We start from the raw sequence: 21,594 nt of genomic DNA, 5'->3' as shown, positions 1-21,594 counted from the left end.
GTAGGCAGAAAGATGGTGAGAGGATATTCTAGTGTAATAAGGGAATAAAACAAGGTAAAGATGTAATAAGGGAATTAGGCAAGTAGGGTAATAATAGGGAATTAAGGCAGGTAAGGGAATAGGCTAGAGGTAATAAGGGAATAGTCAGGTAAAGTTGAAATAGGGGAAAAGGCACTGTGGATAGGGGTTTGTGGATCCCTAAGGCAATAAAGTGGATAAGGAGGGTACAATAGTGGAGCAAAGGCAGACACAGACTGAGTACACAGGTTTGAGACAGAGACACTGAAGGGAAACAGACTGAGCCCTTCAGATAGGAAGGGCACTTCTACAGACAAAGATTAGGGCCAGCCAGAAATGGCTTGAAACTGACTAGTGGGCTTTCTAGTCAGTTTCTCAGGTTCACAAAGGAAGAGTCCAGAGGAAGTATAGGGATTACCACTTCCTCTCAAAATGGATGCCTCCAATTCCCTCAGGACACAGAGAGAATATTGTTTCTTTCTCCCCTTCTCCCTCTCTTATCAATCAACTAATGAATTAGCCAAAGGTTTGATTAAGTGACAAACAGGGTTTATTGAGTTTCAGGGTTGATTGTAGAGGACAGAGGGATACAAGGTAACTCTAACAGCTGCCTAGGGAAAGCTTCAGGTGGGGGAGGGAGACAGGAATGTGAGACTGAGAAAGGACCTGCCCAACTCAGCCCCATTGCTTAAAAGGGGTAGGAAAGTTGGATACAATGATTCAAGAGATAATTTGTATCAAGGGAAGCCCTACTTGACTATGGGGAAACTAAATCTACAAAGTTTGAAAGCTACCACCCAGATCCACCCTCCTTTCAAAAACCCACAGAAATTCAGGAAGGGGAATGATGCTTGGGAAAGGGAAGATCAGGGAAATCCAAAGGAAATAGTTAAACTAACAAATCTTAAGAGAAAAGCTGCAGAATAAAGGCCAGGTTTTCAGTCCAAAGATAGAGCACAGTTGACCCTCCTACTCTCATCGAGTCTCCAGGATCAACTTCCACTAGTCAGGGTTCTAAACCCTTTTCAACTGTCAGAAATTCTGCAGTAAGGCTTTGCAGGGTTAATATGCATCCTTTTGCACTACACTAGGCAAAGAGAAGCAAAGACAAGGAAAAGAAAATGTAGCAAAATATGTTGGGGATAACAAATAGTCCTGTTTGGCTGGGAGGTAAAGCACTAGAGAAAATTGGAAAGGTAGGTAGGACGAGTGGGTAATAAATTAATTAATTTGCAAAGTGTTTTCCTTTGCCACAGAGCTAGTAAGCTGAGATATGAACCCAGTCCTTGGCACTCTACTATCTATGACTTCTCCAGACAAGTTGTGAAGGGCTCAGATGCCTGATCAGATAAGGCTTGATACAGATGTGATAAGTATCCTGGCTGAACAACTGGACTGTATGGTACTTGAGATGTTCTAGATCTAGACTCTGATGACATTGAAGAGTCAGATGGATGACTACCCCAAGTATGTGAAGACTTCTCTTTGTGGGAAGGGCAGACGAGAACAGTTTGTTCTAATGGCCATGAAGGCAGTTAAAGCAGGCTCTATGGAGCACTTTGAACTTGGTCAGACATCAAAGAAGCTAAGGTTATCCATTGCATCCTGACTTTTGTCTTGCCACTGAATTTCCATGACTCTAGAGGAGAGAGTGAGGCTGATGACTTTGTGTAACTCTGCCCCACTTAAATCAAATTTATGTGGAAGTCAAGACATCACCCTCTGATGCCACTGGTCCTCTTGGAAAATGAAGGCCAAACAACAATATCGATTCATTTCTCCTTTTCTGTACCCATCTGTGGAACTCCAACATCCTCCACACCAACACTGTCTCTGCCACTCAAAATCTTTAGCCATAATGCTAATTCTCTCTTGGCATTCTTCCCCTACACCGAGCTGCCTCATAGGAGAGATGCTGTAGAAGTAGGATCAACAAGAATTTTTAGTTAATTGGATAAGTGAGGCAAAGAAAAGAGTAAAATATGACATCAAAATTTCAAACATGGAAGGCTTGGTGAAAGCTGATGCCATAATTAAATCATAAAGATAAGTAAGCTGATTTGGTGTGGTGGTGGCAAAGAACAGGTTTTGAACTTATTGATTGGAGATATGAATAGAAACTGTAGGTGGGGGGCAGCTAGATGGCTCAGTGGACTGAGAGCCAGGCCAAGAGACGAGAGGTCCTAAGTTCAACTCTGACCTCAGACACTTCCTAGGTGTGTGACCCTGGGCAAGTCCTAACCCCCGTTGCCTAGCCCTTACCACTCTTCTCTCTTGGAGCCAATACATAGTATTGATTCTAAGAAGAAGGTAAGGATTTAAAAAGAAAAGAAAATATAGATAGAGATGTCCTACAGGCAGAAGGAAATGTGGGTCTGGGACTCTGATCAGTGCTGGAGGTAGGTATCTGGGAGACCTCAACATAGAGGTGATCATTGAAGTTATTGAGATTGTCAAAGGAGAAAATTTAGATAGAAGAGAAAAGGGATGAGGAAAGAATTATGGGGCTTATGGCATGGAGAAAAAGAGCTAGTGAAGAACCAGGAGCAGAGAGGGAGGAAGACAAGTGGGAGAGTATTATGTGTCAGAAGCCAGGAGCGGGCTACCCAGAAGTCATTGAGCTACATACCACCTTTATGCTATCTGTTTATATGCTGCCATAACTAGTTCTGGGTGTAGAATACTTGTGATGCAGAGAGGGGGCATAACTGTTTTTGCAGAATTTCTACTATCAGTTAAGGTTTTAGAATCTTGGGAAAAAGTTTCAGTTGGACTTGGGAACTTGTGGAGGTCCTGCTGAAACTCCTTCTTGAGATTGAAACCTAGCTTAGATTTGCAGTTTTGAGATTTGTTAATTTAGATAAATCCTTTGAATTTCCTACCCTACCTTATTTCCTACCTTCATTTCCTCTACCTGAATGTCTGATAAGAGTGAATAGGAGAGTGAATTGGAGAGTTAATTCAAATCTGTGATAGTTAGTGTTAGCCTGGCAACAAATTATTTATTGAGTCTTTGTATCCAACTTCCTAAACCCCTTTTGATTTCAAAATCACCTTTGAGAGCTGAGTAAAGGCAGGTCCTTTCTCAGTCTCACATTCCTTCTTCCCTTCCCCCACCTGAGGTTTCTCTAAGTGTCTATTAGGGCTTCCTTTATCCTTTACCCTGTCAATCTATCCTAGAAGACAATAAACCCCTTTTGTGTTTAAACAAGACCTTTTGCTATATCATTAGTTAATTGGTAAGAGAGGGAGGAAGGGGAAAAGAGAAACAACATACTTTCTGGGTTTGAAGGAAGCTGAGGGTGTCCATTTTGAAGGAAGTGTTACTTCAAAACAAGTCCCTTCCTATGAAATTGACTAAAGACTGTAATCAATTTCAATCTGTCTTGGCTGACTCTAACTTGGCTGTATAGTGTCCTTTACTTGAAGGGATCAGTCTATTTCCCTTCAGTGTTTTGTCTTTAACTTAAGTCCCAGTCTGTATTTCCCTGCTGCTGTTTGTCTGCTTAGATTAATTCATCCTCTCCCTTGAAACCCTTGTTACTTCAGTGTTATACTCCCTAAACTCAGACATTCCCTTATTTCTCCTACCACTTCAGCTAGCATCCTTCATCATTGAACCTTCCTCATCCACTATATTGCCTTAACTTCCCTACTATCTAGTCTATTCCCTTGATTATCTCCAGCCTTGGGTCCCTTGCCTTGTCTTATTCCCTGATCCTACCAGTTATTACCCCTAGCTTCAGCCTCATATTACAGCCTACCTAATCCCCATATTACATCTTTCCAAGTCCCCTATAACATCCTTAACTATGGATAAAACATGAGCTTGTGAAGAAATTCAGACTGGCTGAGAAGACTGAGGAATGTGAAGATATGGCAGCTTCATGAAAGCTTTAGTGGAACAAGGAGCTGCATTATCCAGAAAAAAGAGGAATTTTCTCTCTTGTTATTTAAAAAAAATAGTATTTTGCCTGAGTCATCTTGGTGGGTCATTTCAATCGCTGAGTAAAAGAAAAAAAGATAGCAGATGGTCTATGACTACAGAGAGGAAATTGATAGCAGATATTTGCAATAATGTCCTGACTTTATTGGAAAAGTTCTGGATTCCTAATGCATCACAAACAGAAAGCAGTATTTTCTATTTGTAAATGAAAGGAGACTACTGTCATTATTTGGCTGAAATTGCTGTTAGTGATGACAATAAGGGAACAGTGAATTTATCACAATAGTATTTAAAGAGGCATTTGAAAAGAGCAAAAAAGAAACCAACACATCTCACAAAACTGGGTCTGGCCCCAAACTTCTCTTCGTTCTATTATGAAATCCTGAATTCTCAAGAGAAAGCGAATTCTCTTGCAAAGACAACTATTGACCAAGCCATTGCTGAACTGGATACACTAAGGGCATCATATGAAGACAACACATTACTGAGAGTCATCCTGGCTTTGTGGATAAGGAGGTGAAACCAATTTTTGCCTGCCTCGTTCAGAAAGAGACACTACAGACCATTTGTCCTCCATGCTGTCCCACAGGTAGTTTTTATGATTTAAGACAGGTTTATGTTACTTCTGTTTGGATTTCTGTATTTCCTATGTGGTTTCTATGATTACTATTAGAGAGACTGAGTCAGTGAATATTGGGGGGAGTTATCTGTTTCCATCTGAGGTGGCCAATATGACTTGCTCCAAATCTGACCTGATTAGTCCCTCCATAGGCAGTCTGGTGGCTCTGCTCTTTTGGGGACTCACTGTATTGCTGCTAGACTTAGTGTGGACACCCAATTGGCTTAATCCACTGGAGTTTAGAAGTCCTAAAGGTCAAGTGATCCATCAGTCTCAGTCTCCCGGGTAGCAGGGATTATAGGCATGTAATAGCCAGCTATTTTTATTATTTTTGATACAGTATTTTTCTTTGTAGCTAAGTGGTTTAGAGGCAATCTAAAAACAAATGTATAAGTGAAGATATAGTAAAAATTACTTCATTGATAGTCATAAAGTTATTGTATATCAAGCATATTAACAAAACAAACAAATGTATTTACATTTTTAAGTTTTTTTTTTTACTTTTGTGATTTTTGTTAGATACTTTTTGTTAGATAACATGATTTGTTACAAAAATAATTAACAGGGACATAACTTGAGATGATGGTTAGCCTTGTTTAATGTCTTCTGAAATTTTCATGAAGAATACAAGCCAAAACTTAAGGAATATTTGTTTTAACTTTGTGTAAGTAGAATAAAAGTTTTGTGAATGGAATAAACAAGGGAAGGGAGGGTATTCAGGAAGAGAAGATGCTTGCTAGTATAAAATGTTGCAAAGAGATGGAAAAGAAGCTACTGTTCTTGTTGATTAAGAGTTCTTTGATGACCTCTTTTGAGAGAACAGTTTTATTAGGGTGGCAAAACCCCCAAATATCCTAAAAGAGTGAGTGGTAGGGAAGGAAGTAGAGGGATCAGGTATGGTGACTTTTTAAAAAAACCTTTACCTTATCTCTTAGAATCAATAATATTTATTGGTTTTAAGGCAGAAAAATGGTGGGGTCTATGCAATGGGTTTAAGTGACTTGCCCAGGGTCACACAGATGAACTGGCCTCAATCCACTGAGCCACTTACCATCAGAGAGACTAAGCAGTCAAGGGTAGCTCCTGTAACAAAATCTACTGATGCCTTTTTCTGATGAGTCTCACTCTTAAATTTTAGTTCATCCTGCCTAAGTAATGCCAGAATCTGTTTTCTTTGCTGCCAAAAGATGGGCATATTTACTAAACTAGCTCAGGCAACCATCCTGGATGGACTCACAGAAGGTCTGCTAAGGTCCCTTTGTTTTACTCTACAACCCTCTCTACTAGGCACTCTTCCCCAAATAGCTTATAAAGAACTTAAATAAGGCTTGATTCAGATGAGGTATGCACTTTGCTTTCCAAGCTGGCATATATTCTGACACAGGAGGAATTTCAGATGCAGAATTCTACATATTCTCCCTCTCCATCACATTTCAACTCACTCCTCTTTTCCCATTGTCATACATAGAATCACTCCTTCATTTCTGCATCCACTTAGGAACTTCTGTGTCCTCAACACAAACACTGCCTTAGCCTCACTCTACCACAATTTCTAACTCTCCCTTGACTCTCCATCCCTTCATATACATAGACAAGTTTTCAACCATTGTGCATCAACACTACTCCTTTACATGGATCTCCATTGTACTATAACTAGCAGTGATGTTCTTCAATGGCAGTGATGGCAAACCTTTTAAAGACTGGGTGCCCAAACTGCAACCCTCATGCTACATGTGAGCTCCCACCTTACCCCAGACAGAGGAAGGAGGAAGCACTTCAATTGGGCTGTTGGGCAGAGGGGCAGGTGATGAAAGAAATGTCCTCAAGCACACGTGGAGAAGGGGAAGGGAACAGCTTGCTCTGGTACGCATGCCATAGGTTTGCCAACATGGTTCTGTGGTTTCAAGCATAGTTGTTCTTCCATTTCCAGTATTTTCAATGTCTAATAGAAGGTGATTTGACTGAAGTCTTGTTGTAGCCAACACGAATAAACCAATTTTTTCATATGACCCTACCTGTCATGGTTTTCAATTTGGGCAGCCATTTCCCAAGTCTATGAATGACTTGGATCAGCCTCTCTTGGAGGAGAGGGAATAGTTTCCGTAAGGGTGATGTAAAACTCTTATCTTTTTGAGATGGACCTTTAGGAAGGGGAAGAAATGCCAAGACACTTAATCAGATATGCAGCCACCTGCTGAATCTGAACTATAAAAGAGTCACAGACACTCTCTTGTGGTGAAGCTGACTCTGGTTCCAATGCAGCATGCCAACGTAGCATATCAAGCAAGCAACTTTGAATCTAGGGAAAGACTTCCAAGCTGTGACTTTTTATTCTCATTTGCCTCCCTTTACTTCCAGTATCCTTGTCAACCCAATCAGAAGAATTCATTTAAATTCCCAAACTACCATAACAAAACAGAAGGATATCTTTCCAACCATGTATCCCTAGGCTTTGAGTCAGGATAAAGGACCAGATTTCCTAAAGGAAAGAGCCTGAACTGTTTTGTTCTTATCTACTTACAAGGATGGACAAGTGTAGTGGATAGAGTGCCATGACCCAGAGTCAGGAAGACCTGAGTTCAAATCTGGCCTCAGTCATTTACTAATTGTGTGGTCCTGGACAAGTTACTTATTCCTATTTGCCTCAGTTTCCTCATATGTAAAATGAACTGGAGAGGGAAATGGCAAATCACTCTAGTATCTTTGCCAAGAAAACCCCAAATGTAGTCATGAAAAGTCAGACACGAGTAAAACAACTGAACATCAAGTATGTAGAGGAGGTCAGAGTAACCTGGGAAAGTCAAGGAAGAAGAGTGGAAGTGGGGGGGAACAGTGACAGTATCATTACTCAGAAGGTACTTGCGCTAGACCTTCAAAGTAGAATATCCATATGTCAAGATGGGAGATGGGGAGGGGAGCAGTCTTGTTGTTAGCAAGGAGAGGGCCTATGCCAAGATATGGAGACAAGAAAAGGCAGGATGAGATCATGAATAATGAATTGTTCAGTTTGGCTAGAGTATGGAATTAATGAAAAAGAGTACTATAAAGGAAGGCTGGAAAGGTAGGCTGCAGGTAGACTGCAGAGGGAGGCTTTAGAATGCCAGGCTAATCTTGCATTTTATTTGTAGTCAATGGAGAGCTGCTGTTGGTTTTTGAGCAGGAAAATGATAAGGTAAGACTTGGAGAACATTGCCTGAGCAGTATTATAAAAGATAGAATAGAGAAGGGAATGTTTGGAGGAATAGAGACTAGTTTGAAGAATAGAGGAGAGATGTTGAAGTTCTGAATTAGGAATGATAGTAGTGGGAATGGAAGGGAATGAACAGAAGAGAAAATTTGGAAGCAGAATAGGGAAAATGGCTACTAATTGGATGCAGAGGGTGAGGGATGAGAGAAATATCAAGAACAACTGAGATTTTTGAGCTTATATGACTAAGAATGGTGGCATCAACAGAAATGAGAAAGTTAAAGAGGAAAAAAAGATTAGGAAAGAAAATGATGAGTTAACCTTTGGAGATGTTGAATTTGAAGTATTTACAGGGAAAGACTTAGCTACTCTCAGCAATATAATAATCCTGGACAATTCTGAAGGACTTATGAAAAAGAATGCTATCCATTTTCAGAGAAAGAACTGTTGGAGACAGAATGCAGATCAGAGCATATGATTTTTCACTTTAGTTTGTTTGGGTTTTTGGTTTCATATGAGTATTCTCTCATAAAAATGAACAATATGGAAATATGTTTTGCATGATAATATGCATAAACCAAATCAGATTACTTATCAGCTCTAGGAAAGGAGAAGGAAGAAAAGGAGGAGGGAGACAGTTTTGATCATATAATGTCAGAAAACTTATGTGTAAAATTGTTATTACATACATGTAATTGATAAAATAAAGTATTTTTACAAAAAATGAAGCATTTACAGGATTTCTAGATGGAATTGTACACCAGGCAGTTGGAAATGCAAGTATGAGACTCAGAGGGAAGTTGAAACTAGAGATATAGTTTTTAAAGTTATTTGAAATGATGTGATGATTGCTGTCATGGAAGTGGATTAGATTATCTAGAGAGGAGAGAATAGGGCCAATGACAGAATTGAGGGACACCCACACTTAGCAGGTGGGAAGATGAAGAGATACTTTTGGAGACTGATGATTGGTGAGAGAGTTAGAAGAAGAGTTAGGAGAAAGTGGCCTCATTGAAGCCAAAAGACAGAAATATCAAGAAGGAAGTGGAGCTGACATTGTCCAGTGCTTCAAAAAGGTCAAGAAAGATGAGGAATAAAAAGATGCCATTAGATTTGGCAGGTAAGAGATCATGGATGGCCTTAGAAAGAGAGAGAGTGGGATTAACAGAAGTCAGATTTCCAGGGATTAAGGAGTAGGTGGGTAGTAAATAAATGGAGACAAGTATAAACTATCCTTTCCATAACTTTAGTAGTAAAGAAGGGAACAGAGAGATAGGATGATAATTTGAAGGAATACTGTGGACAAGGGAAAGAGTTTTAGGGGCTCTGTGGAGGGTATAAAGTGACTTGAGTATGCTTGTAGACAAAAGGAAGCAGTAGAGGGATAGAGACTGAAGATGAGAGGAAGTGATCATCAGTGGCTTCCCTATAGTAAAAGCATAACAAACACTTGTTGGTGATTGATTGATTGATTGATTGATTGATTACTAGAGCAAAATCCTGGAGGAGATAGGAGAGGATCAGATCAAGGGTTTAAGTGAGGTTGGCAAAGAAGAGGTTCACATTCTCTGAGACTCATGCTAGAGGGATGGTAGAGCTAATGGGTAAAGAGATAGGGAAGTACTGAAGTAGGATGGATGAACAATGAAGAAACTTCAGCAATATAGCTTTGATTTCTTAATAAAATAGGAGGAGGAATAGTTTATTGAAAAAGGGATGAGGGTGGATTTGGGGACATCAGGATGTAGAAAACATAAGGAGTAGGGTAGAGAAGTAAGATAAATGGTTATGCTTTTCAGCATAGAAGACCTTTTTGAGGTAAGATAATGAGAATTTATCAAGGTAATGCTAGACACATAGAAAGTCTAACAAAGATTCTCAGAAAGTAATTCAATAATGAATACAATAAATGTGATTTTTAGCACAGTTTCTCGTTTCTGCTAGACAAAATTCTGTTAAAAAAGGGATATCCTGTGGCCTGAATTATATTGAAACTTTACCTAAAATCTTAATTCACTTTTAAGTTGTATATTTAGTCATTCAACAAGTATTTATTAAATACTCTCACATAACAGGCACACAGCTAGGCATTGAAGAGAGGTAACAATTATATATAAAAATATATGTAACATGAATAAATGTGCTTTCCTCACAAGAGATCTGGGAAGGAAGGAGTTCAAGTATTGCTAATGTCCCTATTTCACTATTCTATCCACTGTGCCTCCTAGCTGCTCTCTCTTAATACTATTGTTTTATAAAGCAGTTTTTAGCCAGGTGGGGTTAATATTAATAGAAGACAGGTGTCAGTCAGTCAAATATCCAGGAGAAACAGCCCTGAACTCCAAATAATAAAAACTAATGAAATGAAATAAAATTTCTTACTACAGCATAGTCATACAGTTGTTAAGTATTGATATAGGAATTGAAGTTTAGTTTTCAAATTCTAAATCCAGTTCTCTCTCTTTCTCTCTCTCTCTCTCTCTCCTCTCTCTGTCTCTCTGAGTCTGTCTCTCTGTCTCTCTCTTATATATGCTGCATAGTTTCCTTTTTGGTGGTGTCAGGAATTCCCCCAAATCCACCTAGCAGAGCTTTTTGTAACAACTGGGTTCAAGAATACATAATGAAAATAGTCATTTTAAAATTTATTTATTTCAGAATTCAGATTCTTGTAAGATTAGGTATTGATGCTTAAAATGAGATAATTGTTAAAGTTACAATAATGTATTCCACTTTATACTTTAAATTGGTAATCACTGTGTTAGGCTGGGAGTGGACATCTAAAAGCAAAGTGCTGTTTTCCCAGAAAGGCTCCAGAGGAGTCATCCCAGGGGAAATTTATATCTTGCTTAAAAGTGGATAGGTTAAAGTCCAAAAGGCCTTTCTTGGACTTGACTTGTGCTAGAAGACAGAGAGTAAAGAAAATAGTTCTTCATCTGTAGTCACCGAGGGGACCCTGCTTAAGGTTAGTGCTTCATCTAAAGTCCTAAATTACTCAGTTGACTATGAGTCAACTCATTACTAATTATGCCTCTTGTTGAGTTCTTGGAGGTTCTTTCTTACTTTGTCATTCAGGATAGAAGCAGGATACAATTCTAAAAAATTATAGAAATTTTCTAGCCACATTTCTCCATCACCAACTTTCCATTTTCCATCTTTGAGAAATGTAAATTTTGGATTATTAATAAGTCAGAAAAGATGTCTCAGATTCTGGTACTGCTCACTTGGGTCTGTCAAGAGCAGGAGGAGCTGATGAAATTGCTGATTTCTCATTGATATAGGGAAGTGGTTTGAAGTAAGATATCTGGCTGTTAGATGATATTAATAAAGGTTATTCTTATTTCTGATACTTGGAAATTTTGCAGCTCTCTAACAAATACTTCTGTGAGGCAGAGAGAATAGATATTATTCCCTTTGTAAGGATGAGGAAACTGAGAGAAAAAAAGATGTTTCTAGGATTTAGTGCTTGAGGTCATTTATGTTCCCATTTTTCTTAACTCTAAGACTCATGCTCTTGTTCTTTTTTTTTTTTTTTTTTTTTTTTTTTTTTTTTTACCCTTACCTTCTGTCTTAGGTTCAATACTGGGTACTGATTCCAAGGCTGAAAAGCAATAAGGGTTGGGCCATGGGGATTAAGTGACTAAGTGACTTGCCCAGGGTCACACAGCTAGGAAGTGTCTGAGAATAGATTTGAACCCATGTCTTCCTGTCTCTAGGAATGGCCCTCAATCCCCTGAGCCACCTAGCTGCCTCCAACTAGTGCTCTTCTTTTTTTAATATTTACAATTAAATTAAATTTTTATTATCATGCTAAACACACTTCCATATTGGTCACTGTTGTAAGAGCACATTCACACAAAATCAAAACCCCCAAATAAAACTGTAAATACACTGTTGTGAATGATAGTATGCTTTTATCCTTATCCATCTGACTTCAACAGTTCTTTCTCTGGAGGTGGATGATAGCATTCCCTGTTATTATTGTGCTCTTCTTAGATAGCATGGTCTAGCCAGAAGGAACTTTGACCTGGGAGTCAGAAAAAAACTAGGTTCAGGCACCTCTGATGCTTATAATTTGTGAGAACTTTGGGTGAATCTTTGAACCTCAGTTTCCTTATTTATAAAACAAGTGGATTGGACTAGGCTTCTGAGGTTCCTTTCACCTTTTCATTTCTGATCCTATATCTGGGAAGGGGGCCTTAAGATATACTAGATTCAAGAAGAGAAGAGTAATATCCCAAGGAGGTATAATAAAGTTATATCAGAGGGCTCAGACTTGGGACTTTTAAAAGAAACTGGAGGTAATTTGTCTTCTTGTGTTGCCCCTGAACTCAGACTTTTCTCTGGCAATGAAGGAAATCCCCTTTGTACTTTGAAAACATCCAGTTTTTTTAATTTTAATTTTATATTGCTATTGTTGCTGAGTTATTTCTGATGCTTTGTCTGGGGTTTTCTTGGCAGATACTAGACTGGTTTGACATTTTCTTCTCCAGATCATTTTGAGGATGAAGAACTAAGGCACAGAGGGTTAAGTGAGTTACCCAGGGTCGCACAATAAGTAAGTGTCTGAGGCTAAACTTGTACTCAGGAAGATGGGGCTCAGTATTCTACTTGGTCCTTGAGTCAGACCTGGTATTAGCCACTGAGCAATCTTGTTGCCCCTTGTCTCATGCAGGGCTTTGTTCTTAGCTTTTCTAGCTCTTAAGGCTACAGTTTGTGAAATGTTTTGCTGTATGTATGTATGGCGTGTTATTGTCAAAACCAAAATTCAAACTCTATGAAGAGCAGGCCAGTAATGAATGGGAGGTTTCTAATTGAACAGACAATAAAATTCTAAACCCCAAGAGTATTGTTGTGTGGTGGAAGAAAGATCACAAGATTTGAGATGAAAAGACCAGTCCTGCCACTACCTACATGACTAGTCAAATTTCTTAATCTCTCTGGGCCTCTGTTTCCTCATCAATAAAAAGAAGGGAGTGAACTAGATGACTTTTAGAACCCCTTCTAGCTTTTTATTATTATTAAAGCTGATTAGCCTACTATTAGATGATGGGAACCTAAAAGCAAATGAGTGACTGCTCTGGAGTGTTTTATTTTAGAAAAAGCTAAGGGCATTGGAATTTATGCCCAGAATTCCCCTGGGACTTAATTCTTCTTTTTGACCTATCAGCACTTCTACTTTAGGGGCTGGATATTTTTTTAAAACCGTAATTAATTAATTAAAAACATTCTTTTCTTTTCAAATTTTGAGTTCCAAATTCTCTCCCTCCCCATCCCTTTGAGAAGACAATCAAATGATATAAATTACACGTATGAAATCATGCAAAACTTATTTCTATATTAGCCATATTGCTAAAAAAAAGGGAAACATAAAAAAACAAAGAAAGCAAGAAAGTTATACTTCAGGGGCAGTTAGGTGGCTCAGTGGATAAAGAGCCAGATCTGGAGATGAGTCTTTGCTTTAAATCTAGCCTCAGACACTTCCTAGTTTTATGATTAGGCAAATTACTTAATTTCCATGGCTTAGCCCTTGCTAGTCTTCTGCCTTGGAACTGATGAATTCTAGGACAGAAGGTAAGAAGTTTTTTTTTAAACCCTTACTTTCCATCTTAGAATCACTACTGTGTAGTGGCTCCAAGACAGAAGAATGGTAAGGGCTAGGCAATGAGGGTCAAGTGACTTGCCCAGGGTTACACAGCTGGGAAGTGTCTGAGGCCAGATTTGAACCTAGGACCTCCCGTCTCTAGGCCTGGCTCTCAATCCACTGAGCTACCCAGCTTCCCCCCATCCCCCAGAAGGTAAGAGTTTTAAGAAAAAAAAGTTATACTTTAGTTTGCACTCGGACTTAATCATTTCTCTCTCTGCAGGTGGAGAGCATTTTTTCTTTATGGAATTGTCTTTGATTATGGTATTGATTTGAATGGTGTTGGATATATGTACATATATACATTTAAAATTCAAAGATATTTATCTTCCCAAATACACATAATAACAATTTTCAACATATATTTTCCAAATTTGTAAGATCCAAATTGTTTCCCTCCCTCTTCTTTCTTGGAGATGTAAGCAATTTAATATGGGTTATACATGTATTATGCAAAACTTACTTTTATATTGTTCATTGTTGTAAGAGAATACCCATATAAAACCCAAACCCCCAAATAAAACCATAAATAAACTAAAGTGAATGATAGTATGCTTTGATCTGCATTCTGACTCCACCATTCTTCGTCTTAAGTCCCTCAGAATTGTCCTGGATCATTGTTTTGCTGAAAGTAGCAAAGTCTACCACAGTTGATCATTCCACAATATTGCTTTTACTGTGTACAGTGTTCCCTTGGTCCTGCTTGTTTTCTGGATATTCTTTTTTTAAAATAATTTATTTAGAATATTTTCCCATGGTTCATGGTTTTTCCCACCCTCTTCCCTTTCCCCTCCTGGAGCTGACAAGCAATTCCACTGGGTTATACATGTATCATTGATCAAAACCTATTTCCATGTTATTCATATCTGCAGTAGAGCGATCCTTTAACATCAAAACCCCAATCACATCCCCATTGAACGCTGTGATTGATCGTATTTTCTTCTGCGTTTCTACTCCCACAGTTCTTTCTCTGGATGTGGATAACGTACTTTCTCATAAGTCCCTCAGCCTTGCTCTGGATCCTTACATTGATGCTAGTAGAGAAGTCCATTATGTTCAGTTGTACCACAGTGTATCAGTCTCTGTGTAGAATGTTCTCCTGGATCTGCTCCTTTTGTCCTGCATCAATTCCTGGAGGTCCTTCCAGTTCACATAGACATCCTATTTCTGGATACTCTTATAGGTACTTTTACCCTAAAGAATTAGGAGTGGCTTGCTTTCATCTAAAAACCCCAGTCCATAGACTGGAATTTTCCTAAGAGCTGGTTTCTGGGACAGACTTCCTTGTAAACTGCACTCCTCAGGCCAACCAGGGATTCCTGCAGGAGAGCATACCATATGATTTATCTCTGAAGCCATCTGGTAGGAAAGATCCAGCCCTGTGGCTTGAAAATGAGAAGTGCTTAAAACGAATGTTTTCGAATAACCTCATGAGGGATAACTGGACTGGAATGGGGCTTCTGAGAGGGTATAGAAAGAAGAAATAAGAGTATCACCTACATCTTCTCCATCTTGGTGGTGGGTGGTTCAAGCTAGAAGCCTGTGGCATTTTTTAAAGCTCTATCTGGTAGAGTTACTTTGGGGATATTTTGGCTCAAACTCACTCTCGGAATCATCCCTGCTTCTTCTCCACCTACCTTTTGTCTTTCTTAGTCACAGTGTTGAAAGGAAAATTCTTTTTTTGGGTTTTTACCCTGATTAACACGCAGCATCAAAAGAATTAAAAAGAATTTATTCTAAGTATGTCAAGGTAGCAATATGTTGCTGGGCACATTCGCTAGAGATCAGTAAATAGCTTCCAGATGGGGCCAGCTTATATTGAGAACTTTTGAAATGAGATAAAGACAATTCTGATAGGATCACATCAGCAAAAGAGGCTGGGTCTTTGCATCTCAGTTCCTTCCCAAGGTAGGATCCTTCCCAGTTACAGACATCACAGGTAAAGAGGTATGTGACAAGACTGCGTGACAAATGTCAGGGAATACAAAGCTGCAGACTGAGTGATGCCTCCACCCCAACACTGAGTGACAAGAAGGTCTGGGAATGATGGACCACTGAGCTTACATAACTTTCAAGAATAGCCCAGTGGGGGGAAAAACTTTTACAAGTATTTTTTGATAAAAGCCTCATTTCTCAAATAAATAGAGAACCAAATCAAATGTATATGAATTTAAGTCATTCCCTAATTGAAAAAAGGTCAAAGATATGAAAAGACAGCTTTTAGATGAAGAAATCCTGAGTTTATAATATTATATTTCATGTACAAAACCATTTCCCCAAATTAAATATGTTTCCCACCTCTCCCCCAGCCCCGTCAAAAAAAAAAAAAAAAGAATAGCCCAGTGGGAGGAAAAGCTGGGGAAGGATTGCTTGGCTTCTTTCTGCCTCTCAAAAGTTCTCATCTTCAGATTCTGTTTTGCTCAACTCAAGTGATCAGCCCAGAAGTTAAAACACATGACAGTGTGGTATAGTGGATTGAACGCTATGTTAAGAATGTTAAGGATGGAGACTGAATCCTGGTTTTACTACTCACTGCTTGTGTAACCTTGGCCAAATCATTTAAGCATGGTACAGTGGAAAGATCAGAGATCTGAGGGCAGAGGACTTGGGCTCTTTAGGGAATTTCTTAGTCCAGAGATCCTAACATCCTTCTGGTGAGTCTATTCCCTCCTAGATTCATTCATAAATACATAATATAATATATGCAAATATATTATATGACATATAATATCAAAGACAATATTATATGACATATATCAAAGACAATAATAATTATATTATATTAATGTGTAATATAATATAATAAATATAATTAGGAAGTAACTAGGTGGTTCAGTGGATAGAGTACTGGACCTGGAGTCAGGAATACCTGAGTTTAAATCCAGCCTCAGATAATTTACTAGCTGTATGGTCCTGGACAAGTCACATAATCTTCATTTGACTTAATCTACTGGAGAAGGAAGTGGCAAAGCACTCTAGGATCTTTGCCAAGAAAACCCCATATAATGAAGTCAAGAAGAGTCAGACATAAGTGAATGACAACCAGAAGGCAAGGCTGGAAGACAAAAAGTATATTAGCTAGCCAGGTGGTGAGCAACTCCCCAAAATAGCAAGAGATTTGGTTTTAGACAGTTTTAGGTTTTTATACTTGATTTTATACAGTTTTAGGGCAAACAGCAAAAGGAACCAATTAGATAAGGGATTCAACCACTTTCCTTATTTGGGAGGTTGAGTAAAAGGGACAACTTTAAATGACTTGGGGAGAGGATGTCTTAACTTTGGGGTAACTGTTCCCCAAGATCGGATCTATTTAGGGGGATTTCCCAGTAGTTACTCTGATTGGAAGTCAAAATGTCTAGGTGGAACAGGAGGTTTAAGATAGTAGAGTCCTGTTTTTGAAATAAAATCAGAATAGAAGATAGGCTGAGATTGTGTCTTTATATAACCCTGAAGGCTCCATTTCTTTGATTTGTAAGGTTACTTTTAAATGTTGAAATGGAGTAGGGGTAGCTAGGTGACACACTGACCCAACGTCCTGTTTCAAATTTGGTCTCAGACACTTCCTAGCTGTGTGAACCTGGGCAAGTCACTTAACCCCTTACCTCTCCTGCCTTGGAGCAGATATTTGATATCTCTTCTAAGACAGTAGGTGAGGATTTAAAAAACCGTTGGAAGGGGAAAATGGTTCCCTTAGAACACATGCATTGTTCATTTCCTCTACAGGTTCAAATTCTACCTCTGATTACCGAGTAACCTTGGACAAGACATTTAACCATTCTGGACTTCAGTTTCCTTATGTGTATAACTAAGGGGTTGGACTGGATGACTTCTGAGACATCTGATAGCTCTCACTTGGTTCTTAGCTTTCTCATGTATCAAGTAAATGAGATTACATATGCACAGTGTTTTGAAAACTTAAGTGCTGTGCAGGTGGCTAGATATTATTATTAAATTGGGTCATAGAGGGTAGATGGTCTCAAATTCCAAATCCCTTGATATTACATTATCTGTTCTGTGAGTCCTATTTTCTATAGTTCTCAGAGACCTGTAGGATTCCATAAAACACTGCATTTATATATAATTTTGCCCATCCAGAGAGACATACTGGTATACATAGAGAGTTGACATCGGAGTCAGGGAAATTTGGGTTCAAATATTACCTCTGACATATTGTATATTGGCTCTGTGACTTTGAGTAAATTAATTTCTCAGTGCTTTAGGATCTCTCTAAAATAATAGGCTGTAGACTAGTGTCATATTCAAATAGGATTGATCTCAGGGGATCTTATTGGCTTAGAAAATCACAAATCAACATTTTCTATGTTGCACTATATTCTTTATTTATTTTGTCAAAATGACATTTTATTCTGACTCTGGTGTTACTCTGGAGTTTTGCTGCTGGCCATGAATTTGAAACTTGTTATGGAATAGTTGCTGGTCCGCTTTAATAAAAGGAATTCCCTCACTGGAAGTTCTTCTTATTGATGTAGTAACAGGCAGGAGTGGGGGTGGGAGTGGGAATTAAATGAAACCATGTAAATATACATGAAATCCCTTCTTGCTGAACATAAATTATTTATGTTGCTCTGGTTCACAAGGGAGAAATATGCATAGCACTTAAGGGTACCCCTCACTTGCCTGTGAACTCTTCCTAGACTAGCTGTTCTCTGCTCCAGATGTTCAAAAACTACCAACTGTTTAATTTTATTAGAAAATACAGGGGTATCTCATATCTCTTGCGTTTGCTGATGTTATCATATTTTTTTGATGTTATATTTTTTCTAGATCTTTCACTAGCTATTCTTAGCTGGTCTCATGGTCACTCCTATGCATTCCACAGATCTCCCTGAAATGAGTTTGGGGACTCAGAACATCAATAAACAATTAAATAGTAGTTAAAAGGTCCCTCTACCCCTAAATCAGATAGTGACAGGATAAAATATTGCTCCAAGTGAACAAGGGAGAGATAAAAAAGCTGACTATAAAAAGCCCATGGACTCTAGGTCAACATCCCAGGGTGATCTACTAGGGATGTGGATTATAGCGTGTCTCTTTGGATTCAGTTACAATTCTTCAGCTAGAATTCTCAATGAAGGTGCTATCTTTTCCCTGTAAAAAGGGGCTCCTTTTTCTTCTAATTTTTCTAATTCCAAGAGTGGGCTCCATTTTTCTTCTTCTAATTTTTCTCCTAAGTTTTTTTAATTAATCTTTTTTTTTTTTAACTCTTCCAGGATTTTATTTTGGGCTTGACATCCTTTATTTGAGGCTTGCATTTTGATCATCTTTTCTGTTGAGATATTTTTCTAGCTTCAGGCTTTTTCTTGTCTTTTACTCATTTCGGGGCTATTTCCCACCTTGATTTTATCTTATGCTGAAGCTTAACCCAGGCACAGTGTGGAGGGAGCTGGTCCAGCTCTGACTGTATGGTCTCAGCTATCTGGGTCTCTGATGGAGCTCTCTGCAGAGATTGCCTGGTTGGCTTGCTCTGCGGAAGTTTATAGCTGTTCAGTTCAACTGCTTGGAGTTGGGTTCTGCCTGTTGAGCCTCCCACTGAGCCTGGACTTAGTGGGGCTGTGTCAAGTACCTCTGTTCTGGCTGGATGCTGCTGCTCTCCTGTGCTGCTTATTCTGTTTTGAGTTGGTTTCTGCTTCCCCTGCTGAGGTTGGTCTGAGGCAGCAGATGCAGCTTTGTGCTGTTGTGTCTGAGTCCTGCTGAGGCTCGTTATCACTCTCTCCCCAGTGAGATGATTCCTCTTTGCCGTCTCACAATATTATGGGCCAGAGAATTGCTTCATTCATTCTTCTTTTGGTTCTGCTACTCCAATATTTGTTTTGAGGCATTTTTATTCTTCTGTGGTTGTTTATAGGGTAGTTGGTGGGCTTTGGGTGTTTCTTACCTCACCATCTTATCTGGTGGGATTTGCCTCTGCCCTGTGGGCTGCAGTGGCTGCCTCCCTGGGCTCTGTTTTTGCTTTTAGTCTCCTCATTGCCTACTTTAATTCTTTCAATTTCTTTTTTTTTAAACACTTACTTTCCATCTTAGAAACAATACTGTGTATTGGTTCTAAGGCAGAAGAATGGTAAGGGCTAGTCAATAGGGATAAAGTGACTTGTCCAGGGTCACATAGCTAGGAAGTGTCTGAGGCCAAATTTGAACCTAGGACTACCCATCTCTAAGTCTGGCTGTCAATCCACTGAGTCACCCAGCTGCTCCTTCTAATTATAATTTTTATTGTATTATGATTTGAAAGGTTTGCATTTATTATTTCTGCTTTTCTGCATTTGTTTGTAATGCTTTCATGCCCTAGTACATGTTCAATTTTTGTAAATGTACTATGTGCTGCTGAAAAAAAGGGCATATTCCTTTTATCAGTTTTCTCCAGATATCTATTAACTCCAATATTTCTAAAATTTTATTCACTTCCCTTACTTCTTTCTTATTTTTTTTTATTTTTCTAGTTTTGATAGGGGAAGGTTGAGGTCCCCTACTAGTATAGTTTTACTATTTACTTCCTACTTAAACTCATTTAGTTTCTCTTTTAAAAATCTGGATGCTATATCATTTGGTGCCTATATGTTTAATCCTGATATTACTTTTAACAAGATGTAATTTCCTTCTTTATCTATTTTAATCAGATTAATTTTTGCTTTAGCTTTGTCTGAGATCATGATTGCTACTCTTGCTTTTTTTAACTTTAGATGATGCATAATAAATTCTGCTCCAGCCTTTTACCTTGAATCAGTGTGTATTACCTTGTCTCAAATGTATTTCTTGGAAACAACATATAGTAGGATTCTGTTTTTTAATCCACTCTGCTATCTGCTTCTGTTTTATGGGTGAGTTCATCCCATTCACATTCACAGTTATAATTACTACCTGTGTATTGCCTTCCATCTTGTTTTCCCCTTTTGATCCTGCTCTTTTCCCTTTTACTCTGTTCCTCCTCACCAGTGTTTTGCTTTTGATTATCCTCCCTCCAATTATTCCTTTCCTTCTCTTGTCTTATTCCCCTTATACTTCTCTGTAGGGCAAGATAGAATGCTATACCCCAATGAATATGGTTGTTATTCCCTGTCTTAGTCAGTTATGATGAGAGTAAAGTTTAAGCATTGCCATCACCACCCTCAACCTTCCCAACCCTGTAATAATTTTCCATGTCTCTTTAAGTTATATAATTTATCCCATTCCATTTATCCCTTTCCTTTTCTCTCAGTGCAATCCTTTTTCACCCTTTGATTTTATTTTTGCATAGCATATCATCATAATCTGCTTAGTTCCCTACCCTCTAAATATATTTCTTCTATCTGCTCTACTATTAAGAATAATGTTTAAGAATTATAGATATCCTCTTTCCATGTAGGAATAAATACAGTTTGACCTTATTGAGTTCCTTAAATGTTCTCTTTTTTATTTCTCTTTTTTTAACCCTTGTACTTCGGTGTATTGTCTCATAGATGGAAGAGTGGTAAGGGTGGGCAATGGGGGTCAAGTGACTTGCCCAGGGTCACACAGCTGGGAAGTGGCTGAGGCCAGATTTGAACCTAGGACCTCCTGTCTCTAGGCCTGACTCTCACTCCACTGAGCTACCCAGCTGCCCCCTTTTTTATTTATCTCTTAAGGCTTCTTTTGGGTCTCATGTTTAGACTTAATTTTTTTTTGTTTAGGTCTATTTTTTTCCTCAGAAATGCTTGGAAATCTTCTATCTTATTGAATAACCATATTTTTCTCTGAAAGAATATACTCAGTTTTGCTGGATAGGTAACTCTGGGTTATAAACCTAGATATTTTGCCTTCCTGAGTGTCACATTCCATGCCTTCCAAACCTTTAATGTGGAAGTCGCTAAGTCCTGTGTAATCCTGATTGTAGCTCCATGGTATTTGAATTGTTTTTTTTTCTGGCTGATTACATTATTTTCTCCTTAGCTTGGGAGCTCTTGAATTTAGCTGTTATATTCCTGGAAGTTGTCATCTGAGAATTTCTTTCTGGAGGTGATCTATGGATTCTTTTCAATTTCTATTTTATTTTCTTGTTCAAGAATATTTGCAGTTTTCTTTGATAATTTCCTATATTATGATGTCCAAGATTTTTGTTTGATCATGGCTTTCAAGCAGACCAATAATTCTTAAATTGTCTGTCCTGGATCTGTTTTCCTTGTCAGTTACTTTTTTCAATGAGATTTTTC

This window comes from Gracilinanus agilis, chromosome 1 (genome assembly GCF_016433145.1).
Source record: "Gracilinanus agilis isolate LMUSP501 chromosome 1, AgileGrace, whole genome shotgun sequence".
Taxonomy (NCBI): Eukaryota; Metazoa; Chordata; class Mammalia; order Didelphimorphia; family Didelphidae; genus Gracilinanus; species Gracilinanus agilis.
Note: the sequence above shows the minus strand (reverse complement) of the source record.